Source organism: Azolla caroliniana, unplaced genomic scaffold (genome assembly GCF_043228905.1).
Source record: "Azolla caroliniana isolate FFs.n. ecotype wild unplaced genomic scaffold, voAzoCaro1.0.p SCAF_10, whole genome shotgun sequence".
NCBI lineage: Eukaryota > Viridiplantae > Streptophyta > Polypodiopsida > Salviniales > Salviniaceae > Azolla > Azolla caroliniana.
In genome coordinates, this window is record NW_028230445.1 from 12,704,591 (window position 1) to 12,732,367 (window position 27,777).

General features: G+C 34.0%; 2 non-coding genes across 2 annotated transcripts; both read left to right on the forward strand.

Annotated features, from left to right (window-relative positions):
• Positions 1-18,733: 18,733 nt before the first annotated feature.
• TRNAK-CUU (transfer RNA lysine (anticodon CUU)) lies at positions 18,734-18,806 on the forward strand. The gene has a single exon. It is a non-coding gene; the product is annotated as a tRNA-Lys (tRNA).
• A 6,058-nt stretch (positions 18,807-24,864) lies between these two features.
• Positions 24,865-24,937, forward strand: TRNAE-CUC (transfer RNA glutamic acid (anticodon CUC)). Its single transcript has one exon. It is a non-coding gene; the product is annotated as a tRNA-Glu (tRNA).
• Positions 24,938-27,777: the final 2,840 nt, after the last annotated feature.

Below are 27,777 nucleotides of genomic sequence, written 5' to 3' on the forward strand. Positions count from 1 at the left end.
TTCTAAACTTAATTCCATTATTCGATTAATGGTAGAGGTTTCGAATGAAATTGGAGAAAATATTATGTGGTTTGGGACAACAAGAAGAAGTATATTTAGCTATGGTTATTCCTCAACATTGTTACGATAAATTAGTACACCAAGAATTATAGTTTAGATAACTTGATTCAATTTCAAACAATACGCATAGATTGCAGAATAATGTGCAACTGTCAACAAGCATTGTACCATTTCTGTTTATTTGTGTAGTCTAGTTGGTCAGGATACTCGGCTCTCACACGAGAGACCCGGGTTCAATTCCCGTCTATGGAAACGACAATCTCATATATTAAACTTCCGACGCATATCATGTGTTAACTGTTTGATAACTCATAAACTCAAGACTTAAAGTAGGTGTTACAATAATGTACAATTAACAAAATAATCAATATTATGTTTGAAGGACTGATAAAGAACTGAACTTTGATTTTTTTCTCCTAACATCAATTTGTAAACTTAATCCCATTTTTCGATTAATAGTAGAGGTTTTAATTGAAATTGGACAAAACATTATGTTCTTCAGGACAACATGAAGCAGTATATTTGGTTGTGGTTATTCGTCAACATTGTTACGGCAAATTACGCATAGATTGTAGAATAATGATGAACTCTCGATCAACATGGCACTATATTTTTTTATTTGAAGCAAAGCTCTAGAATATTACACATTAACTAATTCATTTACTTAATGAATTCCATTATAGTCTAGTTGGCATTAGAAAAACTAGACACATCCGAGATCATGAGGTAATGTTGAATCCATAAAAACCCTTGAAATTATTAAATCTTAAAAACAAGAGTGTGTTAGAATAATCCTCAGTTTCGAGTCAATGCTTGCGCAATATATAAATATTATTTATTACTAATTAATGATTGCAATATTAAAAAGTACACTAGATATGATCCATTGTACTCTAGTTGGTAAGGATACTTGGCTCTCACCCAAGAGACCCAGGGTGAACTCCCAGCAATTGAAACGATAATATCATGTGTTAATTGTTTGGTAACTCAAAAACTCAAACTCTAAAGTAGTTGTTAGAATAATGTACAATTAACAAAATAATCAAAAGTATGTTTGAAAGATTGATGACGAACTTTGCTTTGATATTTTTCTCCTAACACCAATATCTAAACTTAATCCCATTATTCCATTAATAGTATAGGTTTCAAATGAAATTTGACAAAACATTATGTTGTTTGGGACCAGAAGAAGTAGTATATTTAGTGGTGGTTATTCGTCAACATTGTTACGACAAATTAGTACACCAAGAATCATAGATTGGATAACTTGATACAATTTCTAAAAATACGAGTAGATTGTCGAATAATGGTGAATTCTCGATGAGCATTATTGCACCATGTTTCCTTATTTAAAGTAAAGCACTAGAATATTACATTAACGAATTCATTTACTAAATGAAGTCCATTGTAATCAAGTTGCCTCGGGTCCTTGCTTTTTACTTGAGACGCCCGGGTACAAGTACATTTATCCCATATCATGAGTTAATAACGCATTGATAAAAACTCTTGAAATTATTAAATCTTAAAAACGAGAGTGTGTTAGAATAATCCTCTGTTTCTCGTTGATGCTTGCGCACTATATAAATATTATTTATTACTAATCAATGATTGCAATATTAAAAAGTACACAAGATATGATCCATTGTAGTCTAGTTGGTTAGGATACTCGGCTTTCACCCGAGAGACCCAGGTTCAACTCCTAGCAATGGAAATGACAATATCATATATTAAATTTCTGACGCATATCATGTGTTAACTGTTAGATAACTCAAAAACTCAGGACCTAAAGTAGATGTTACAATAATGTACAATTAATAAAATAATCAATATTATGTTGTAGATGTTAGAATAATGTACAACTAACAAAATAATCAATATTATGTTTGAAGGATTGATGACGAACTTTGCTTTCATTTTTTTCTCCTAACATCAATTTCTAAATTTAATCCCATTATTCAATTAATAGTAGAGGTTTGAAATGGAATTTGACACAAGATTATGTTGTTCGGGACCAGAAGAAGCAATATATTTACTCGTGGTTATTTATGAACATTGTTACGACAAATTAGTACACCGACAATTATAGTTTGGATAACTTGATACAATTTCCAAAAATACGCATAGATTGTAGAATAATGGTGAACTCTCGAACAACATTGTACCATATTTCTTTATTTGAAGCAAAGCACTGGAATATTACATTAACTAATTCATGTACTAAATGAATTCCATTGAATTCTAGTTGATTCGGATACTTGTTTTTCACACCAGACTCCCGAGTATAACATTATGTTGTTCAGGACAACAAGAAGCAGTAGATTTGGTTGTGGTTATTCGTCAACATTGTTACGGCAAATTAGTACACCAACAATTTTAGTTGGGATAACTCGATTCAATTTCAAACAATACTCATAGATTGCAAAATAATGGTCAACTCTCGACAAGTTTTGCACCATGTTTCTTTTTTTGTAGCAATGCACTAGAATAGTGCATTAAGTAATATATTTACTAAATGAATTCCATTGTAATCAAGTTGTCTCGAATCGTTTATTTTTACTCGAAACATGCAGGTACAAGTACAAACCTATCCACCCCGAATGGTCATGGTAGCACTGATGAGCCCCATAGGGGGCGAAACTAGTTTGCTCATGACCATTACCCATCGTATTGTAATTTTTCCTTTTTCTTAATGAAAATTAGTCTCCTTCTTAATCTCTCCCTCTCTCTAATCTAGACTATTTAGCTTATGGTTATGTTTTAGCTTGTTTCTAATTTTAATGTTAGTGATTAATCCCTCGTCTCTCTCTCTCTCTCTCTCTCTCCCTCCCCTTCCTCTATCTCTTATTATGCCTCACTTACACCAAGTTTGTCAAATGATTTGGGTGTGCTCAAATTATTCTTGGTGTTTCTTTTCACTTTATCCCCTCTTGCACTTAATCGTAAACCCTTTTACCCTCTAAACCCTAAGCCCAAAACAAACACTAAACCCTAATTCTTAAACCCTAACCCTAACCCTAAACCTAAACCAAAACTCAAACCCTAATTCCTAAACCCTAAACCTTTTCTCTATAACTCTACATCTTACATACTACACCCACCGATTGCCTACTGTCCGCACTCCTTGTTTCGACTTCACGGTCCAATTGAGAATATGTCATGCTTTCTATGGAGGTCCTTTCAACGGAGAATGGCACCCACGACGGTCGTGCATCGACACCCATCGAGCATCCGTTTCGTGACGAGTTCCCTCATAACACGTTGATTGGCACTTGCAACGGCGACACCGGTTTTCTTCTTCCATCCCAACATGCAACACCGACACTCATTACTCGCCCCTTTTATATCTCTTCTTTGTATTAATAGCACGGGACTACACATGGTAGCCGTGTGTGCCCACTTCTCCCTCTTTAACTAATGCTCGGGACTACATGTTGTAGCCGGCTTATATGCACAATCCTTATCACTCCCCCTCTTCTCCTTGATTTCTACAAAATTGTAAAAATGCCCCTCGTTTGTTTAACTAATTGTCACTCTACCCCTCTCCCTTTTCATGTTTTCACTCAAAACCGCCCATTTCTCTCTTCTTTCTCTTTCTCTTTTAATTCTTGTTACTCTTTCTCTATCTCTACCCTTCCCATTTTCTTTTCCTATATTTTACTCTACCCTCTCTCACCTCTATTCGTATACTCTACCCTTCCCCCTTTCATTTGAAATCACACTCTACCCCTCCATATACTTTTCTCAATTTCATTATACCCCTCCCTCTATTATTTTGACATTTTTAATTCCTACCCTTCCTCTCCTCAAAATATTGGATACCCCTCCCCTTCTTTTCTCCTAAAATTTATTCTACCCCTCCATCTACTTTTCTCAATTTCATTATACTCCTCCCTCTATTACTTTGACATTTTTAATTCCTACCCTTCCTCTCCTCAAAATATTGGATACCCCACCCCCTTCATTTCTCCTAAAATTCATTCTACCCCTCCACCTACTTTTCTCAATTTCATTATACCCCTCCCTTTATTACTTTGACATTTTTCCTACCCTTCGTCTCCTCAAAATATTGGATACCCCTCCCCGTTTACTATTTTTTCCATACCCCTACCTCCTAGTTTCACTCATACCCCTATTTCCTCCTAGTTTCATTTATACCTCTCTCCTACACTTTTATTAAACCTAATCTTTAGATTATATTCACCCGTTGCCCTTCTCCTCGATTTCTATATATTTTAAACATCACCCCTCCCTTTAACCTTTCTTTTTAGTAGCTTTTTATTTAGGGTTTGCCTTACGGCTTTGTGAGGAGTGCGGGTCGATATACCCTTTCTCTCTTCTCTAACTCCTACCTCTCTCTCTTTTCCTTTAGCTTTCTAACTTTTTATTCTCTTTTCTCTCTCTCTCTCTCTCTACGTTTCTCTTATCACAATATACCCTTACATTTTCATATTCCTTTTTTAGTCTTCTACCCTCATTGATCTCTCGCCTTTTTTTTGCTTACCTTACCCCTCCTCTTCCTTTTTTCTAAACCCTTAGCCTCCTCTTTGTAAGTCCCTTCGTTTTCTTTTTACTCTTTCTCCACCTTTCTATTTTTATATTTCTACCCTCACCCATGTTCTACTTTTTCTTACCCTACCCCTCCCATCCTCTTCCTAAATCTATAGCCTTCCCCTTTATTTTTCCCACACATGTCTCTCTCCCTTACCTCTCTCCTCTTTCCTTTCTCTCTCTTACTTTTTCTAGTTTACACACACATCTCTCTCCTCTCTCTCCCCTTTTGCTCTCTCTTAATTTTTTCACGTTTTCCCACTCTCTCTCCTCCTAGATCTACTCACTCCCCTTATGTCTACTCATTCTCTCTCTCTCTCTCTCTCTCTCTCTCTCTCTCTCTCTCTCCTTCCCTTCTCATCATCTCACGTAAGCCTTGTTTCCCCCTCTCTCTGAATGCCCCTTATATTTCCTCACTTTTTACATTTTATATCCTAAACTCTCCCTTTTCTTCTTATCCCTCCTTTTACAATATAACCTCATACCAAAGCCTTCCCCTTATCACATTAAAGCCCATAAAATCCTCTTCCTTCCTCTCCAAATCTTTCCACCCCTTTCAATCACATCCATAAGCACAACCCCACTCCCTATTGTCATTTCTCTAAAGCCACTCCGAAAACTCCCTATATAAACCTATGCACCCCGAATAGTCATGGTAGCACTGATGAGCCCCGTAGGGGGCGAAACTAGTTTGCTCATGACCATTACCCATCGTATTGTAATTTTTCCTTTTTCTTAATGAAAATTAGTCTCCTTCTTAATCTCTCCCTCTCTCTAATCTAGACTATTTAGGTTATGGTTATGTTTTAGCTTGTTTCTAATTTTAATGTTAGTGATTAATCCCTCCTCTCTCTCTCTCTCTCTCTCTCTCTCTCTCTCTCTCTCTCTCTCTCTCTCTCTCCCTCCCCTTCCTCTATCTCTTATTATGCCTCACTTACACCAAGTTTGTCAAATGATTTGGGTGTGCTCAAATTATTCTTGGTGTTTCTTTTCACTTTATCCCCTCTTGCACTTAATCGTAAACCCTTTTACCCTCTAAACCCTAAGCCCAAAACAAACACTAAACCCTAATTCTTAAACCCTAACCCTAACCCTAAACCCAAACCAAAACTCAAACCCTAATTCCTAAACCCTAAACCTTTTCTCTATAACTCTACATCTTACATACTACACCCACCGATTGCCTACCGTCCGCACTCCTTGTTTCGACTTCACTGTCCAATTGAGAGTGTCGTAGAATAATCCTAAGCTTTTCGTTGATGCTTGCGCAAAATATAAATATTGTTTATTTCTAATCAATGATTGCAGTATTAAAAAGCACGCAAAATGTGATCCATTGTAGTCTAGTTGGTTAGGATACTCGGCTCTCACCCGACAGTCCCGGTTTCCACTCCGGGCAATGGAAACGAAAATGTAAAATATTAAATTTCCGACGAATATAATGCGTTATCTGTTTGATAACTCAAAAACTCGAGACCTAAAGTAAATGTTACAATAATGTACAGTTAACAAAACAATCAATATTATGTTTGAAGCATTGATGACGAACTTTACTTTGATATTTCCCTCCTAACTTCAATTTGTAAACTTAATCCCATTATTTGATTAATGGTAGAAGTTTCAAATGAAATTGGACAAAACATTATGTTGTTCAAGACAACAAGAAACAGTATATTTGGTTGTGGTTATTTGTAAACATTGGTACAACAAATTAGTACACCAACAATTATAGTTTGGATAACTCGATACAATTTGAAACAATACGCATAGATTGTAGAATAATGGTCAACTGTCGATCAAAATTGCACCATGTTTCTTTACTTTTAACAAAGGAATAGAATGGTACATTAACTAATTCATTTACTAAATGAATTCCATTGTAATCAAATTTCCTCGGATCCTTGCTTTTTACCTGAAACGCCCGGGTACAATTAGATATCTGAGATATCATGAGTTAATGTGGAATATATAAAAACCCTTGAAATTATTAAATCTTAAAAATGAGATTGCAAGATTAAAAAGCACACAAAATGTGATCCATTGAAGTCTAGTTGGTTGTGATACTCGGCTCTCACCTGAGAGACCCGAGATCAACTCCCGGCAATGGAAACGATTGGGCATATAGTACACCAACAATTATACTTTAGATAACTTGATACAATTTACAAAAATACACATAGATTGTCAAATAATGATGAATTTTCGATGAAAATTACACCATGTTTCTTTATTTGAAGTAAAGCAGTAGAATATTACATTCACTAATTCATTTACTAAATGAATTCCATTGTAGTCTAGTTGGTTCGGATCCTTGTTTTTTACACAAGACTCCCAGGTACAACAATTGGAATGGCAAAAACTAGATACATCATAGATCATGAGTTAATATCACATCGATAAAAACCCTCAGTTTCTCGTGGATGCTTGCGCAATATATAAATATTATTTATTACTAATCAATCATTACAAAATTAAAAAGTACACTAGATATGATCCATTGTAGTTTAGCTGGTTAGGATACTTGGCTCTCACCTTAGAGACCCGGGGTGAACTACCAGCAATGGAAACGACAATATCATATATAAAATTCTCGACACATATTATGTGTTAATTGTTTGATAACTCAAAAAATCAAGCTCTAAAGTAGTTGTTAGAATAATGTAAAATTAAGAAAATAATCAAAATTATGTTTGAAGGATTGATGACGAACTTTGCTTTGATATTTTTCTCCTAACATCAATTTCTAAACTTAATCCCATTATTCAATTAATAGTATAGGTTTCAAATGAAATTTGACAAAACATGATGTTGTTCGGGACCAGAAGAAGCAGTATATTTAGTCGTGATTATTTGTCAACATGGTTACGACAAATTAGTACATCGACAATTATAGTTTGGATAACTTGATAGAATTTCCAAAAATACGTATAGATTGTAGAATAATGGTGAACTCTCGATAAACATTGTACCATATTTCTTTTTTTGAAGCAAAGGATTAGAATATTACATTAACTAATTCATGTACTAAATGAATTCCATGGTAGTCTAGTTTGTTCGGATGCTTGTTTTCACACAAGACTCCCATATATAACATTATGTTGTTCGGGACAACAAGAAGCGGTAGATTAGGTTGTGGTTATTCGTCAAGATTGTTACGATAAATTAGTACACCAACAATTATAATTTGGATAACTTGATACAATTTCAAACAATACGCATAGATTGCAAAATAATGGTCAACTCTCGACAAGCATTTCACCATGTTTCTTTCTTTGTAGCAAAGCACTAGAATAGTACATTGACTAGTTCATTTACTCAATAATGGTCAACCCGTGAAATGATTAAATCTTACAAACGAGAGTGTGTTAGAATAATCCTCTGTTTCTCGTTGATGCTTACGCAATATATAAATATCATTTATTTCTAATCAATGATTGAAGTATTAAAAAGCACACTTAGTGTGATCCATTGTAGTCTAGTTGGTTAGGATACTCGGCCCTCATCCGAGAGAGCCGTGTTCAATTCCCGGTAATGGAAAAGATCGTATCATATATTAAATTTTCAACACATATCATGTGTTAACTTTTTCATAACTCAAAAAGTCAAGACCTAAAGTAGTTGTTCCAATAATGTACAATTAACAAAATAATCAATATTATGTTTGAAGGATTGACAAAGAACTTTACTTTAAATTTTTTCTCCTAATATCAATTTCTAAAGTTAATCCGATTATTCAATTAATGGAAGAGATTTCAAATCAAATTGGACAAAACAGTATGTTGTTCAAGACAACAAAAAGAAGTATATTTGGTTGTGGTTGTTAGTCAACATTGGTACGACAAATTAGTACATCAACAATTATAGTTGGGTTAACTCGAAACAATTATAGTTGGGAACAACAATAGGCATTGGAAAAACTAGATACATTATATATCATGAGTTAATGTGCCATCGATAAAAACCCGTGAATTTATTAAATCTTAAAAACGAGAGTGTGTTAGAATAGTCCTCTGTTTCTTGTTGATGCTTGAGAAATATATAAATATTATTTATTACTAATCAATGATTGCATTATTAAAAAGTGTAGAAGATGTGATCCACTGAAGTCTACTTGGTTAGAATACTCGGTTCCTTGCTTTTTACCTGAGACGCCCGGGTACAACTAGATATATCAGATATCATGAGTGAATGTGGCATCGAGAAAAAGCCTTGAAATTATTAAATCTTAAAAACGAGAGTGTGGTAGAATAATCCTCAGTTTTTTGTTGTTGCTTGTGAGAAATATATCTATCATTTATATCTAATCAATGATTGCAATATTAATAAGCACACAAAATGTGATCCATTGTAGTCTAGTTGGTTAGGATACTTGGCTCTCAACCGAGAGACCCGGGTTCAACTCCTAGCAATGGAAACGACAATGTCATATATTAAATTTCAATAATCAATATTATGTTTGAAGGATTGACAACGAACTTTGCTTTGATTTTTTTCTCAAAACATCAATTTCTAAACTTAATCCCATTATTCAATTAATAGTATAGGTTTCAAATGAGATTTGCCAAAACATTATGTTGTTCAGGACAAGAAGAAGCAATATATTTAGTCGTGGTTATTCCTCAACATTGTTACGACAAATTAGTACACCAACAATTATAGTTTGGATAACTTGATACAATTTGCAAAAATACGCATTGATTGTCGAATAATGGTGAATTCCCGATGAGCATTGCACAATGTTTCTTTATTTGAAGTAAAGCACTAAAATATTACATTCACTAATTCATTTACTAAATGAATTCCAATGTAGTCTAGTTGGTTCGGATCCTTGTTTTTTACACGAGACTCCCTAGTACAACAACTCGCATGGGAAAAACTAGATACATCATAGATCATGAGGTAATATCGCATCGATAAAAGCCCTTGAAATTATTAAATCTTAAAAACGAGAGTGTGTTAGAATAATCCTCAGTTTCTCTTTGATGCTTGCCCAAAATATCAATATTACTTATTACTAATCTATGATTGCAATATATTTATACATAAGATAGGATCCATTGTAGTCTAGTTGGTTAGGATACTCGGCTTTCACCCGAGAGACCCGTGTTCAACTCCAAGCAATGGAAATGACAATATCATATTATAAATCTCCAACGCATATCATGTGTTAACTGTTTGATAATTCAAAAAATCAAGACATAAAGTAGTTGTTACAATAATGTAAAATTAACAAAATAATCAATATTATGTTTGAAGGATTGATGACAAACTTTAGTTTGGTTTTTATAGTTCGGATAACTTGATAGAATTTCCAAACATACGCATTGATAGTAGAATAATGTTGAACTCTCCATCAACATTACACCATAGTGTTTTATTTGAAGAAAAGCACTAGAATATTACATTGAGAAATTCATTTACTAAATAAATTCTATGGTAGTCTAGTTGGTTCGGATCCTTGTTTTTTACACGACACTCCCGGGTACAACAATAGGCATTGGAAAAACTAGATACGTCATAGATCATGAGGTAATGTCGCATAGATAAAAACCCTTGAAATTATTTAATCTTAAAAACGAGAGTGTGAGAGAATAATCCTTAGTTTCTCGTTAATGCTTGCGCAATATATAAATATTATTTATTACTAATCTATGATTGCAATATTAAGAAGTACACAAGATAGGATCCATTGTAGTCTACTTGGTTAGGATACTCGGCTTTCACCTGAGAGACCCGGGTTCAACTCCCGACAATGGAACTGATTATATCATATATTAAATTTCCGACTCATAGCATGTGTTAACGGTTTGATAACTCAAAAACTCAAGACCCAAAGTAGATGTTACACTAATGTACAGTTTACAAAATAATGAATGTTATGTTTGAAGGTTTGATGACGAACTTTCCTTTCATTTTTTTCTCCTAACATCAATTTCTAAACTTAATCCCAATATTCAATTAATAGTAGATGTTTCAAATGAAATTTGACAAAACATTATGTTGTTCGGGACAAGAATAAGAAATATATTTAGTCATGCTTATATCTCAACATGGTTACGACAAATTAGTACACCGACAATTATAGTTTGGATAACTGGATAGAATTTCCCAAAATACGCATAGATTGTAGAATAATGGTGAACTCTCGATTAACATTGCACCAAATTTCTTTATTTGAAGCAAAGCACATGAATATTACATTAACTAATTCACTTACTAAATGAATTCCATTGTAGTCTAGTTAGTTCGGATCCTTCTTTTTTACATGAGACTCCCGGCTAGAACATTATGTTTATTCGGGAAAACAAGAAGCAGTAGATTTGGTTATGGCTATTCCTGAACATTGTTATGACAAATTACTACACCAACAATTATAGTTTGGATTACTTAATACATAGATTGTAGAATAATGGTCAATTGTCGATGACTATTCGACTATGTTTCTTGATTTGTAACAAAGGACTACAATGGTACATTAACTAATTCATTACCAAAGGACTAGAATGATACATTATAATCAAGTTGCCTCACATCCTTACTTTTTACCTGGGATGCCCGTCTACAAGTAGATATATCATATATCATGTGTTAATGTGGCATCGATAAAAACCCTTGAAATTATCAAATCCTTAAAACGATAGTGTGCTAGAATAACCCTCAATTCGTCATTGATGCTTGCGCAATATATAAATATTATTTATTTCTAATCAATGAGTGCAATATAAAAAAGCACACAAGATGTTATCCATTGTAGTCTAGTCTGTTACGATACTTAGCTTTCACCCGAGAGACCCGGGTTTAACTCCCGGCAATGGAAACGACAATATCATATATAAAATTTCCGACGTATATCATGTGTTAATTGTTTGATAACTCAAAAAGTCAAGCTCTAAAGTAGTTGTTAGAATAATGTACAATTAACAAAATAATCAATATTATGTTTGAAGGATTGATGACGAACCTTGCTTTGATTTGTTTCTCCTAAGATCAATTTCTAAACTTAATCCCATTATTCAATTAATAGTATAGGTTTCAAATGAGATTTGACAAAACATTATGTTGTTCGGGACAAGAAGAAGCAGTATATTTAGTCGTGCTTATTTCTCAACATGGTTACGACAAATTAGTACATCGACAATTATAGTTTGGATAACTTGATAGAATTTCCAAAAATACGCATAGATTGTAGAGTAATGGTGAACTCTCAATCAACATTGCACCATATTTCTTTATTTGAAGCAAAGCAAATGAATATTACATTAACTAATTCACTTACTAAATGAATTCCATTGTAGTCTAGTTCGTTCGGATCCTTGTTTTAGTACGCATAGATTGAAGAATAATGGTCAACTGTCGAGAGACCCGGGTTCAACTCCCACCAATAGAAAAGACAATATCATATATCATATTTTGCTACGCATGTCATGTGTTAAGTGTTCGATAACTGAAAAACTGAAGACCTAAAGTAGTTGTTACAATAATGTACAATTAACAAAATAAGCCCAACATTAATTTCTCCTAACATTAATTTCTAAACTTAATCCCATTATTCAATTAGTAGTAGAGGTTTCAAATGAAATTTGACAAAACATTATGTTGTTCGAGAGAAGAAGAAGTAGTATATTTAGTCATGGTTATTTCTCAACATTGTTACGATAAATTAGTACACCAAAAATTATAGTTTGGATAACCCCATACAATTTGAAACAATACCTATAGATTGCAGAATACTGGTCAACTGTCGATGAGCATTGCATCATGTTTCTTTATTTGTAACATAGGACTAGAATGGTACATTAACTAATTCATTTACCAAATGAATTCCATTAAAATCCAGTTGTGTCGTATCCTGGCTTTTTACCTAAGACACACGGGTACAAGTAGATATATCATATATCATGAGTTACTGTGGCATCGAGAAAAACCCTTGAAATTAGTAAATCTTAAAAACGAGAGTGTGATAGAATAATTGTCAGTTTCTCATTGATGCTTGCGCAATATATAAATATTATTTATTACTAACCAATGATTGCAATATTAGAAACTGCACAAGATGTGATCCATTGTAGTCTAGTTGGTTAGGATACTTGGCTCTCACCCGAGAGACCCGGGTTCAATTCCCCGCAATGGAAACGATATTATCATATATTTATAGTCCGACACATATCACGTGTTAACTGTTTGATTACTCAAAAACTCAAAAGCTAAAGTAGGTGTTGCAATAATGTACAATTAACTAAATAATCAATATTATGCTAGACGGATTGATGACGAAATTTACTTTGATTTCTTTCTCCTAACATCAATTTCTAAACTTAATCCCATTATTCGATTAATGGTAGAGGTTTCGAATGAACTTGGATGAAACATTATGTTGTTCGGGTCAACAACAAGAAGTATATTTAGTTTTGGTTATTCCGCAACATTGTTAAGATAAATTAGTACACCAACAAGTATACTTTGGATAACTCGATACAATTTCAAACAATACGCACAGATTGCCGAATAATGGTTAACTGTCAATGAGCATTGCACCATGTTTCTTTTTCTGTAACAAAGGACTAGAATGGTACATTAACTAATTCATTTATTAAATGAATTCCATTGTAATCAAGTTGCCTCGGATACTTGCTTATAACCCGAGACGCACGACTACAAGTACATATATCATATATTATGAGTTAATGTGGCATCGATAAAAACCCTTGAAATTATTAAATCTTAAACCGAGAGTGTGTTAGAATAATCCTCAGTTTTTCGTTCATGCTTGCGAAAAATATATATACATATATTTTCTAATCAATGATTGCAATAATAGAAAGCAGAGAAGATGTAATCCATTGTAGTCTAGTTGGTTAGAATACTCTGCTCCCACCCAAGAGAACCGGGTTCAACTCCCGTCAATGGATACATCATAGCCATGAGTTAATTTGGCATATATATAAAAACGCGTGAAATTATTAAATCTTAAAAAGGAGACTATGTTAGAATAATCCTGTGTTTCTCATAGATGCTTGCGCAATATATAAATATTATTTATTTTTTTCTTTTAACATCAATTTCTAAACTTAATCCTATTATTCAATTAATGGTAGAGGTTTCAAATGAAATTTGACAAAACATTATGTTGTTCGAGATAACAAGAAGCAGTATATTTAGTTCTGGTTATTCCACAACTTTGTTACGGCAAATTATTACACCAACAATTAGATTTTGGAATTTCAAACAATACGCATAGATTGCAGAATAATGGTCAATTGTCGATGAGTATGCACCATGTTTCTTTATTTCTAACAAAGGACTAAAATGGTACATTAACTAAGTCATTTACTAAATGAATAGCATTGTAATGAAGTTGCCTCGGATCCTATCTTTTCACCTGAGACGCCCGGGTAGAAGTAGATATATCCTATATCATGAGTTAATATGGCATCGATGGAAACCCTTGCAATTATTATTTATTACTAATCAATGATTGCAATATTGAAAAGTAGACAAGATATGATCCATTGTAGTCTAGTTGGTTTGGATACTAGGCTCTCACCCGAGAGACCCGGGTTCAACTCCCAACAATAGAAACGGCAATATCATATATTAAATTTCCGATGCATATCATGTTTTAATTGTTTGATAACTCAAAAACTCAAGATTATGTTTGAAGGATTGATGACTAACATTCCTCGATCAACATTGCAAAAATACGCATAGATTGTAGAATAATGGTGAACTCTCGATCAACATTGCAACATATTTATTTATTTGAAGCAAATCACTAGAATATTACATTAACTAATTCATTTACTAAAGTAATTTCATTGTAGTCTACTTGGTTCGGATCCTTGTTTTTTACACGAGACTCCCAGGGAAAACAATAGGCATTGGAAAAACTAGATACATCATAGATCATGAGGTAATGTCGCATCGATAAAAACCCTTGAAATTATTTAATTTTAAAAATGAGAGTGTGGTAGAATAATCCTGAGTTTTTCGTTGATGCTTGCGCAATATATAAATATTATTTATTACTAATCTATAATTGCAATATTAAAAAGTACACAAGATATAATCCATTGTAGTCTAGTTGCAATATTAAAAAGTACACCCGATAGACCTCAATTCAACTCCCTGCAATGGAAACGACAATATCATATATTAAATTTCCGACGGATATCATGTGTTAACTGTTTGATAACTCAAAAACTAGTTGTTACAATAATGTACAATTAACAAAATAATCAGTATTATGTTTGAAGGATTGATGACGAACATTACTTTTTCTATTAGTACATTGACTAATTGATTTTTTAAATGAATTCCATTGTAATCCAGTTGCCTCGAATCGTTAATTTCTACTCGAAACGTGCGGGGACAAGTACAAGCATACGAAAAACTAAATACATTATATATCATGAGTTAATGTGGCATCGATAAAAACCCGTGAAATTAATAAATGTTAAAAACGAGAGTGTGTTAGAATAATCCAGTGTTTCTTGTTGATGCCTGTGCAATATATAAATATTATTTACTACTAAAGAATGATTGCACTATTAAAAAGTGTACAAGATGTGATCCATTAAAGTCTAGTTGGTTAGAATACTAGCCTCTCACCCAAGAGACCCGTGTTCAACTACTGGGAATAGAAAGGACAATATCATATATAAAAGTTTGCAACGTATGTGATCTGTTTGATAACTCAAAAACTCAAGACGTAGAGTTACAATAATGTACAATTAACAAAATAATTAATATTATGTTTGAAGGATTGATAAAGAACTTTGGTTTGATTTTTTTCTCCTCACATCAATTTCAAAACTTCATCCCAATATTCAATTAATAGTAGAGGTTTTTGATGAAATTTTACAAAACATTATGTTGTTCGGGACAACAAAGAACAGTATATTTATTTGTCGTTATTCCTCAACATTGTTTCAACATATTAGTACACCAAGAATTATAGTTTGCATCCTTGTTTTTTACACGAGACTCCCGGGTAGAACGATGGACATAGATAAAAACCCTTGAAATTATTAAATCTTAAAAACGAGAGTGTGTTAGAATAATCCTTAGTTTCTAGTTGCTGCTTGTACATTATATAAATATTATTTATTACTAATCAATCAATTTCTAAACTTAATCCCATTATTCAATTTCTAAACTTAATCCCATTATTCAATTAATAGTAGAGGTTTCAAATGAAATTTGACAAAATATTATGTTGTTCGGGTCAAGAAGAAGCAATATACTTAGTCGTGCTTATTTCTCAACATGGTTACGACAAATTAGTACACCAATAATTATAGTTTGGATGACTTGATACAATTTCAAACAATACGCATAGATTGCAAAATAATGGTCAACTGTCGACAAGCATTGCACCATGTTTCTTTATTTGTAGCAAAGCACTAGAATAGTACATTAACTAATTCATTTACTAAATGAATTCCATTGTAATGAAGTTGCCTTGAACCATTGATTTTTACCCGAGACGCGTGGGTAGAAGAATAGGCATAGGAAAAACTAGATACATCATTGATTATGAGTTAATTTGGCATCAATAAAAACTTGTGAAATTATTAAATCTTAAAAACGAGAGTGTGTTAGAGTAATCCTCTGTTTCTCGTTGATGCTTGCGCAATATAGAAATAATATTTATTACTAATCAATGATTACAATATTAAAAAGTGCAGAAGATGTGATCTAGTGTAGTCTAGTTGGTTAGGATACTCGGATGTCACCCGAGAGACTAGGGTTTAATTCCCGGAAATGCAAACGACAATATGATATATTAAACTTCTGACGCATATGTGTTAATTGTTTTGATAACTCAAAAACTCAAGACCTAAAGTAGGTGTTACAATAATGTACAATTAACAAAATAATCAATATTATGTTTACAGGACGGAGAAAGAGCTTTACTTTGATTTTTTTCTACTAACATCAATTTCTAAATTTAATCCCATTATTCGATTAATGGTAGAGGTTTTAATTTAAGTTGGACAAAAATTATGTTGTTCGGGGCAACAAGAAGCAGTATATTTTGTTGTGGTTATTCGTCAACATTGTTACGGCAAATTAGTACACCAACAATTATAGTTTGGATAACTAGATACAATTTCAAACAATACGCATCGGTTGTAGAATAATGGTCAACTATCAATGACTATTGCACCATGTTTCTTTATTTGTAACAAAGCACTACAAATGTAAATTAACTAATTCATTTACTAAATGAATTCCATTTTTATCAAGTTGCCTCGGATCCTTGCTTTTTACATGTGACGCCCGGCTACAAGTAGATATACCATATATTATGAGTATATGTGGCATCGATAAAAACTCTTGAAATTATTAAATCCTAAAAAGGGGAGTGTGTTAAAATAATCCTCGGTTTTTAGTTAATGCTTGCGCAATATATAAATATTATTTATTTCTAATCAATGATAGCAAGATTAAAAAACACACAATATGTGATCCACGATAGTCTAGTTGGTAAGGATACTTGGCTCTCACCTGAGAGACCCGGGTTCAACTCTCGCCAATGGAAACAACAATATCATATATTAAATTTTTGGTGCATATCAGGTGTTAAAGTACGTGTTACAATAATGTACAATTAACAAAATAATCAATATTATGTTTGAATGATTCATGACGAACTTTACTTTGATTTTCTTCTCCTAACATCAATTTCTAAACTTAATTCCATTATTCGATTAATGGTAGAGGTTTTGAATGAAATTGGAGAAAATATTATGTGGTTCAGGACAACAAGAAGAAGTATATTTAGGTGTGGTTATTCCTCAACATTGTTACGATAAATTAGTACACCAACAATTATAGTTTAGATAACTTGATTCAATTTCAAACAATACGCATAGATTGCAGAATAATGTTCAACTGTCAACAAGCATTGAACCATTTCTGTTTATTTGTGTAGTCTAGTTGGTTAGAATTCTCGGCTCTCACCCGAGAGACCCGGGTTCAACTCCCGACAATGTAAACGACAATATCATATATTAAATTTCCGACGGATATCATGTTTTAACTGTTTGATAACTCGAAAACTCAAGACCTAAAGTAGGTGTTACAATAATGTACAATTAACAAAATAATCAATATTATGTTTCAAGGATTGATGACGAACATAACATTAATTTTTTTTCTCCTAACATGAATTTGTAAACTTAATCCCATTATTCGATTAATGGTAGAGGTTTTTATTGAAATTGGACAAAACATAATGTTGTTCGGGACAACATGAAGCAGTATATTTGGATAATCCTCACTTTCTCGTTGTTGCTTGCGCAATATATAAATATTATTTATTACTAATCAATGATTGCAATATTAAAAAGTACACAAGATGTGATCCATTGTAGTCTAGTTGGTTAGGATACTCGGCTCTCACCCGAGAGACCCGGGTTCAACTCCCAGCAATGGAAACGACGATATCATATATTAAATTTTTGACGCATATCATGTTTTAACTGTTTGAGAACTCAAGACCTAAAGTAGGTTTTACAAGAATGTACAATTAATAGAATAATCAATATTATGTTTGAAGGATTGACATCAATTTCTAAACTTAATTCCATTTTTCAATTAATAGTACAGGTTTCATATGAAATTCAACTAATCATTATGTTGTTTAGTACAGGAATAAGTACTATATTTAGTTGTGGTTATTCCTCAACATTGTTACGACAAATTAGTAAACCGAAAATTATAGTTTGGATAACTTGATACTATTTCCAAATATACGCATAGATTGTCGAATAATGGTGAATTCTTGATGAGCATTGCACCATGTTTGTTTATTTGAACGAAAGCACTTGAATATTACATTAACTAATTCATTTACTAAATGAATTCCATTGCAGCCTAGTTCGTTCAGATCCATGTTTTTTCCACAAGACTACCGGGTACAACAATAGGCATTGGAAAAACTAGATACATCATAGATGATAAGGTAATGTCAGATCGATAAAAACCATTGAAATTATAAAATCTTAAAAAACAGAGCGTGTTAGAATAATCCTCAGTTTCTCATTGATGCTTGGGCAATATATAAATATTATTTATTACTAATCAATAATTGCAATATTAAAAAGTACACAAGATTAGATCCATTGTAGTCTAGTTGGTTAGGATTCTCGGCTCTTACCCGAGAGACCCGGGGTCAACTCCCGGCAATGGAAACGACAATATCATATATTAAATTTACGACGGATATTATGTTTTAACTGTTTGATAACTCGAAAAATCAAGACCTAAAGTAGGTGTTACAATAATGTATAATTAACAAAATAATCAATATTATGTTTGAAGGATTGATGACGAACATAACATTAATTTTTTTCTCCTAACATCAATTTCTAAACTTAATCCCATTATTCGATTAATGGTAGATGTTTTAATTAAAATTGGAGAAAACATTATGTTGTTCGGGACAGCAAGAAGCAGTATATTTGGTTGTGGTTATTCGTCAACATTGTTACGGCAAATTAGTACACCAACAATTTTAGTTTGGATAACTTGATACAATTTCAAACAATACGCATCAATTGTAGAATAATGGTCAACTATCGATGACTATTGCACCATGTTTCTTTATTAGTAACAAAGCATTAGAATTGTAAATTAACTAATTCATTTACTAAATGAATTCCCTTATTATCAACTTGCCTCGGATCCTTGCTTTTTACATGGGACACCCAGGTACAAGTAGATATAGCATATATCATGAGTAAATGTGGCATCGATAAGAACCCTCGAAATTATTAAATCATAAAAATGAGAGTGTGGTATAATAATCATCAGTTTCTCATTGATGCTTGCACAATATATAAATATTATCTATTACTAATTAATGATTGCAATATTAAAAAGTGCACAAGATGTGATCCATTGTAGTTTAGTTGGTTAGGATACTCGGCTCTCACCCGAGAGACCCGGGTTCAACTTCTGGCAATGGCAACGACAATATCATATATTAAATTTTCAACGTAAATCATGTGTTAACTATTTGATAACTCAAGACCTAAAGTAGGTGTTACAATAATGTACAATTAACAAAATAATCAATATTGTTACGATAAATTAGTACACCAATAATTATAGTTTGGATAACTTGATAAAATTTCAAACAATATGTACAGATTGCAAAATAATGGTCAATGATCGACAAGCATTGCACCTTGTTTCTTTATTTGTAGCAAAGCACTAGAATAGTACATTAACTAATTCATTTACTCAATGTATTCCATTGTAATCAAGTTGCCTCGAATCGTTGAATTATTTTTTTCCAAAAAAAAAACTACTTCTATTAGTTAAGCAAAGTACAAAGGATAATTTACAACTCATATCTTATAAGACATCTTGCATGTCGAAGGAAAACAATATGTGTAGATGAAACAACAAAAAAAAACAACTTCAAAGCACTACATCATTCGATGTGTGTAGCATAACTCGAACGCATATTCTCCACGTGAGCCTCATACAAGCAGAATTCAGAATAGATGTCCTCCATTCGCTCCTCAAGGTAGCACCCAGCTAGATGTTAGGTACACTTGGAGGGAATAGCCACCGTGGTGGTTGATAATTCCACTTCACTTTACCATCCATTATTTGTAGCATCGACGAACCGTTCCATTTCAGCAAGAAACGAGCTCTCGCTTCTTCACTTGCATCAGATGGCCCGTGAAGTCTTTCAAACTCACCTCGCAACGTAGAAATTAGATTGAACCAGATCATCACTAGATTCTCAGCCGGTGAGGTTTGTTTACCCGCGAAGGTCTCCTTGCACCTAGATACCCACACTTGCCAGACCGTAAGGCCGACCACTAATACCCATATGTCTACGCAGTGTTCCGTAAGAAGAATAAACCTCCTTGCACTGGTTGCAGAGATCCTTGTATCACCTTTAAAGAAGGACTGTTTCCATTCCACCGATTTAATGGCCAACCAAGTGATTGCTATGCTCGATACATGAACCTCCACCCCGAACCGAGCCAAGATTCTTAAGCTCCTCAACCAAATTTCTTGCGCTCAAGGGCAGCACCACAAAAAATAAGCAATGTCCTCCAAGCTCACTCTACAGGCCTTGCAACCACTCATGCCGCCTTTATTCCCAAGCCACTCTCCCGTTGGAGCAGCCCGATGGGTGATTCACCAGAAAAAAACTTTGATCCGCTCGGGAAGGGATGAGTTCCATATTGTTGAGAGACAAGCTCAACATTGGCCGGATCAGCTGAAGAAGCCGAGGACCAGATCGGTTGGGACCGATCGGTTAGGCCGAATGCGTAAACCAGTACGCAGACCGGTGCATAGGTAGGGCCGGATTGGTGCGTAAACCGGGAGGCCATTAGGAAAGATATTCCGTGAGGAATATATTTGGGAGTTAGTGTAGGAGCTCTTAATGAGCATTGAAGTATTGTCAGTACTTCGGTCAATCCTTCTAGGACTTGTATAAAAGTGTTCATTGAACACACATATGTATAGAGTGTGGTCAATAGAGATTGAGTACTTTTGTTGAATATAGTTCTTGTGTTTTCTCTCTCACTCTCTCTGTCTCTCCCGCATATATTGGGTAAGGTCAAGCTCTCCATTAAACCTGAGTTTTCTTCCTTCTGTTCGGTCTTCATACTTGCTTCCGCACGTTACTTTTTACACATATCTTGCTCCTAGTTCTATCCACGAAGGCTAAATCGATAGCTGCATGGGACCACTTGTTGGCACACTTCTCACGATACGAACCTAACTTTCTCCCCAGCCGCGTCGAGTATTTGAAGAAACCTAATGATTTATCTTGTTCTCGCTTCCATGTGTATTCAACGGGATCCCATTCTACGCGCTCGAGAGGCTTGCCTTCAACCACGTACAAGATCCAATCCTCCTCAACCTCTTCGACTGGTGGGTTCACCTTCCATTTCTTTCCGGCTCTTGCTACAATTCTAATCGGGTACCAACATGCACTTTCATCTAATAATCCAATATGGACGGTCTTCCCATTCCTTCCTAGACCCCTGACATTGCTAATTTTTCCGGTATCATCACATTGTCCGGACCATTCACCCTCTTCCTCATTACCAATAGGAAGCGAGGAGACAGCTGTATTGACTACGTCAAGCATCTTTCTGCCATTTCTGACCTTTCCCAAGTCTTCATATAGTTGATCACGATTATTGTCGGACAACCACATCCAATCAGCCACCGAGTGTATCCCTAGACAATACAATGTAGCCCACGTCATGTGCTTGCTTTGTCCAAGCATCGTTCCTTCTGGCGATTGTACTATCTCGTTTCACAGTAGGGGTTGGCGCATCGATTGAAGACTAGTACTTGGACGATTCCGACTTAGATGCCCACGGAGCATACTCCACGCCTGCATCACTGACATACAAGTACGATCAGCCAACCGGTTAGATTTCCTCAACTTTAAGGGCATACAAAAAGGCCACGCTTTGTGTGACTTCCAATGCCCAACCAGTCTTGGACTCCAGACAATGCTCCTATTATGTATCAATGTTTACCATAACTCGTTACCAGGTAACAAGCTCCTTACCAATACCTTGCATAACAATGCTTGACTCTACAATCTAGGGTCAATCAATCTTCAACCCCCCTTACTCTTGGGAATAACCAACGTAGACCATGATACTTTGGCTGCCACGTTGTCTTTCCTCATCCCAGCCCAAAGGAATCCCCTAATACACGCTTTAACATTACGAATAGCTTGCTTGTCAAACATCCACACTGAAACTGCATGCCATAACGTAGACAAGAGCACATGGTTAGCTAATATGATCCTGCCAGCCAATGATAAGTTCATCCCTGACCAATTGCGAATTTTGTCACAGATTTTGCTTTGAGTTTGTTGCAATTGAATTCCTTTGTCAATATCTACCCCAATCCACGTTCCCAGATATCGAGTGGCTTCCCCGTTTGCAAATCCATTTGAATTCAGCATTTGGCTTCCAAATAGGCTCGGACTCCAAGCTGATCCAAAAACCCTTCGACTACTTCCAATTGATGGACACTCTCCATGGCTTGCAAAAGAGCTCAATAGCACTCTGTGCCGTCTCAAGATTCGCTTCATTTCCTTGGAGGTATAGCATCGTATCGTCCGCGAACTCCGAGTCCACAAGTGACTTCCTTGAATTAGGGATCAAAAGACCATGAAGATTTGCCCTTTGACTGTTAAAAAGGGCAGACATTGCTTCAGTAATAAAATGGAAACGTGCGGGTAAAAGTACAGGCATAGGAAAAACTAGATACATTATATGTCATGAGTTAATGTGGCATCGATAAAAACGATAGTGTGTTAGAATAATCCTCTATTTCTTGTTTATGCTTGCGAAATATATAAATGTTATTTATTAGTAATCAATGATTGCAATATTAAAAAGTGTAGAAAAGGTGATCCATTGTAGTCTACTTGGCTAGAATACTCGCCTCTCACCAAAGAGACCCGGGTTTAACTCTCGGGAATAGGAAGGACAATATCATATATAAAATTTTGTGACGCATGTCATGTCTTAACTGTTTGATAACTAAAAAACTCAAGGCGTAAAGTAGTTAGAATAATATACAATTAACAAAATAATCAATCTTATGTTTGAAGGATTGACAACGAACTTTGCTTTGATTTTTTTCTCAAAACATCAATTTCTAAACTTAATCCCATCATTCAACTAATGGTATAGGTTTCAAATGAGATTTGACAAAACATTATGTTGTTCGGGACAAGAAGAAGCAATATATTTAGTCGTGGTTATTCCTCAACATTGTTACGACAAATTAGTACACCAACAATTATAGTTTGGATAACTTGGTACAATTTGCAAAAATACGCATTGATTGTCGAATAATGGTGAATTCCCAATGAGCATTGCACAATGTTTCTTTATTTGACGTAAAGCACTAAAATATTACATTCACTAATTCATTTACTAAATGAATTCCAATGTAGTCTAGTTGGTTCGGATCCATGTTTATTACACGAGACTCCCTAGTACAACAACTCGCATGGGAAAAACTAGATACATCATAGATCATGAGGTAATATCGCATCGATAAAAACCCTTGAAATTATTAAATCTTAAAAACGAGAGTGTGTTAGAATAATCCTCGGTTTCTTATTGATATTATTTATTACTAATCAATGATTGCAAAATTAAAAAGTACACAAGATATGATCCATTGTAGTCTAGTTGGTTAGTATAGTCGGCTTTCACCCGAGAGACCCGTGTTCAACTCCCGGCAATGGAAACGACAATATCATATATTAAATTTTCGACGCATATCATCTGTTAACTGTTTGATAACTCAAAAACTCAAGACCTAAGGTAGTTGCTCCTTGCGCATTATATAAATATTATCCTCACTTTCTCGTTGTTGCTTGCGTAATATATAAATATTATTTATTACTAATCAATGATTGCAATATTAAAAAGTACACAAGATGTGATCCAGTGTAGTCTAGGTGGTTAGGATACTCGGCTCTCACCCGAGAGATCCGGGTTCAACTCCCAGCAATGGAAACGACGATATCATATATTAAATTTCCGACGCATATCCTGTTTTAACTATTTGAGTACTCAAGACCTAAAGTAGGTTTTACAAGAATGTACAATTAATAGAATAATCAATATTATGTTTGAAGGATTGATAACGAAATTTGCTTTGATTTTTCTCTTCTAACATCAATTTCTAAACTTAATTCCATTTTTCAATTAATAGTAGAGGTTTCATATGAAATTCAACTAATCATTATGTTGTTTAGTACAGGAAGAAGTACTATATTTAGTTGTGGTTATTCCTCAACATTGTTACGACAAATTAGTAAACCGAAAATTATAGTTTGGATAACTTGATACTATTTCCAAATATACGCATAGATTGTCGAATAATGGTGAATTCTTGATGAGCATTGCACCATGTTTGTTTATTTGAACGAAAGCACTTGAATATTACATTAACTAATTCATTTATTAAATGAATTCCATTGTAGTCTAGTTCGTTCAGATCCTTGTTTCTTACACAAGACTACCGGGTACAATAATAGGCATTGACAAAACTAGATACATCATAGATGATAAGGTAATGTCACATCAATAAAAAACGTTGAAATTATAAAATCTTAAAAAACAGAGGGTGTTAGAATAATCCTCTGTTTCGCATTGATGCTTGGGCAATATATAAATATTATTTATTACTAATCAATAATTGCAATATTAAAAAGTACACAAGATGTAATCCATTGTAGTCTAGTTGGTTAGGATTCTCGGCTCTCACCCGAGAGACCCGGGTTCAACTCCCGGCAATGGAAACGACAATATCATATATTAAATTTCCGACGGATATCATGTTTTAATTGTTTGATAACTCGAAAAATCAAGACCTAAAGTAGGTGTTACAATAATGTATAATTAACAAAATAATCAATATTATGTTTGAAGGATGGATGACGAACATAACATTAATTTTTTTCTCCTAACATCAATTTCTAAACTTAATCCCATTATTCGATTAATGGTAGAGGTTTTAATTAAAATTGGACAGAACATTATGTTGTTCGGGACAACAAGAAGCAGTATATTTGGTTGTGGTTATTCGTCAACATTGTTACGGCAAATTAGTACACCAACAATTTTGGTTTGGATAACTTGATACAATTTCAAACAATACGCATCGATTGCAGAATAATGTTCAACTATCGATGACTATTGCACCATGTTTCTTTATTAGTAACAAAGCATTAGAATTGTAAATTAACTAATTCAATTACTAAATGAATTCCCTTGTTATCAACTTGCCTCGGATCCTTGCTTTTTACATGGGACGCCCAGGTACAAGTAGATATAGCATATATCATGAGTAAATGTGGCATCGATAAAAACCCTTGAAATTATTAAATCATAAAAATGAGAGTGTGGTATAATAATCATCAGTTTCTCATTGATGCTTGCGCAATATATAAATATTATCTATTACTAATTAATGATTGCAATATTAAAAAGTGCACAAGATGTGATCCAGTGTAGTTTAGTTGGTCAGGATACTCGGTTGTCACCCGAGAGACCCGTGTTCAACTCCTGGCAATGGCAACGACAATATCATATATTAAATTTCCGACGTAAATCATGTGTTAATTGTTTGATAACTCAAGACCTAAAGTAGGTGTTACAATAATGTACAATTAACAAAATAATCAATATTGTTACGATAAATTAGTACACCAATAATTATAGTTTGGATAACTTGATAAACTTTCAAACAATATGTACAGATTGCAAAATAATGGTCAATTGTCGACAAGCATTGCACCTTGTTTCTTTATTTGTAGCAAAGCACTAGAATAGTACAATAAGTAATTCATTTACTCAATGTATTCCATTGTAATCAAGTTACCTCGAATCGTTGAATTTTTTTTTTCCAAAAAAAAGAACTACTTCTATTAGTTAAGCAAAGTACAAAGGATAATTTACAACTCATATCTTATAAGACATCTTGCATGTCGAAGGAAAACAATATGTGTAGATGAAGCAACAAAAAACAACAACTTCAAAGCACTACATCATTCAATGTGTGTAGCACAACTCGAACGCATATTCTCCACGTGAGCCTCATACAAGCAGAATTCAGAATAGATGTCCTCCATTCGCTCCTCAAGGCAGCACCCATCTAGATGTTAGGTACACTTGGAAGGAACAACCACCGTGGTGATTGATAATTCAACTTCACTTTACCATCCATTATCTGTAGCATCGACGAACCGTTCCATTTCAGCAAGAAACGAGCTCTCACTTCTTCACTTGCTTCAGATGGCCCTTGAAGACTTTCAAACTGACCTCGAAACGTAGAAATAAGATTGAACCAGATCATCATTAGATTCTCAGCCGGTGGGGTTCGTTTACTTGCGAAGGTCTCCTTGCACCTAGATACCCACACTTGCCAGACCGTAAGGACGACCACTGATACCCATATGTCCACGCAGCGTTCTTGTAAGAAGAATAAACCTCCTTGCGCTGGTTGCACAGATCCTTGTATCACCTTTAAAGAAGGATTGTTTCCATTCCACCCTTGAAACCACTGGTTAGGATAGTTGGCTCTCACCCGAGAGACCCGGGTTCAACTCCTGGCAATGGAAACGATAATATCATATATTAAATTTTCAACGCATATCATGTGTTAACTGTTTGATAACTCAAAAACTCAAGACCTACAGTAGGTGTTACAATAATGTACAATTAACAAAATAATCAATATTATGATTAAAGGATTGATAACGAACTTTACTTTAATTTTTTTCTCCTAAAATCAATTTCTAATCTTAATCCCATTATTTGATTAATTGTAGAGGTTTAGAATGAATTCAGACCAAACATTATGTTGTTCGGGACAACAAGACGCAGTATGTTTAGTTGTGGTTATTCCTCAACATTGTTACGATAAATTAGTACACCAACAATTATAGTTTGGATAACTTGATATAATTTCAAACAATAGGCATAGATTGCAGAATAATGGTTAACTGTCGACAAGCATTGCACTATATTTCTTTTTTTCTTGCAAAGCACTAGAATAGTACATTAACTAATTTATTTACTAAATGAATTCCATTGTAATCAAGTTGCCTCGAATCGTTGATTCTTACTCGAAACGCGCGGGTAAAAGTACAGGCATAGGAAAAACTAGATACATTATATATCATGAGTTAATGTTGCATCAATAAAAAGTCGTGAAATTATTAAATCTTAAAATCGAGAGTGTGTTAGAATAATCCTCTATTTCTTGTTTATGCTTGCGCAATATATAAATATTATTTATTAGTAATCAATGATTACAATATTAAAAAGTCTACAAGATGTGATCCATTGAAGTCTAGTTGGTTAGAATACTCGGCTCTCACCCGAGAGACCCGAGTTCAACTCCCGGGAATAGAAAGGACAATATCATATATAAAATTTTGTGACGCATGTCATCTGTTAACTGTTTGATAACTCAAAAACTCAAGACGTAAAGTAGTTACAATAATGTACAATTAACAAAATAATCAAGATTATGTTTGAAGGATTGAGAAAGAACTTTACATTCAGGTTTTTCTCCTAACATCAATTTCTAAACTTAATCCCATTATTCAATTAATAGTAGAGGTTTCAAATGAAA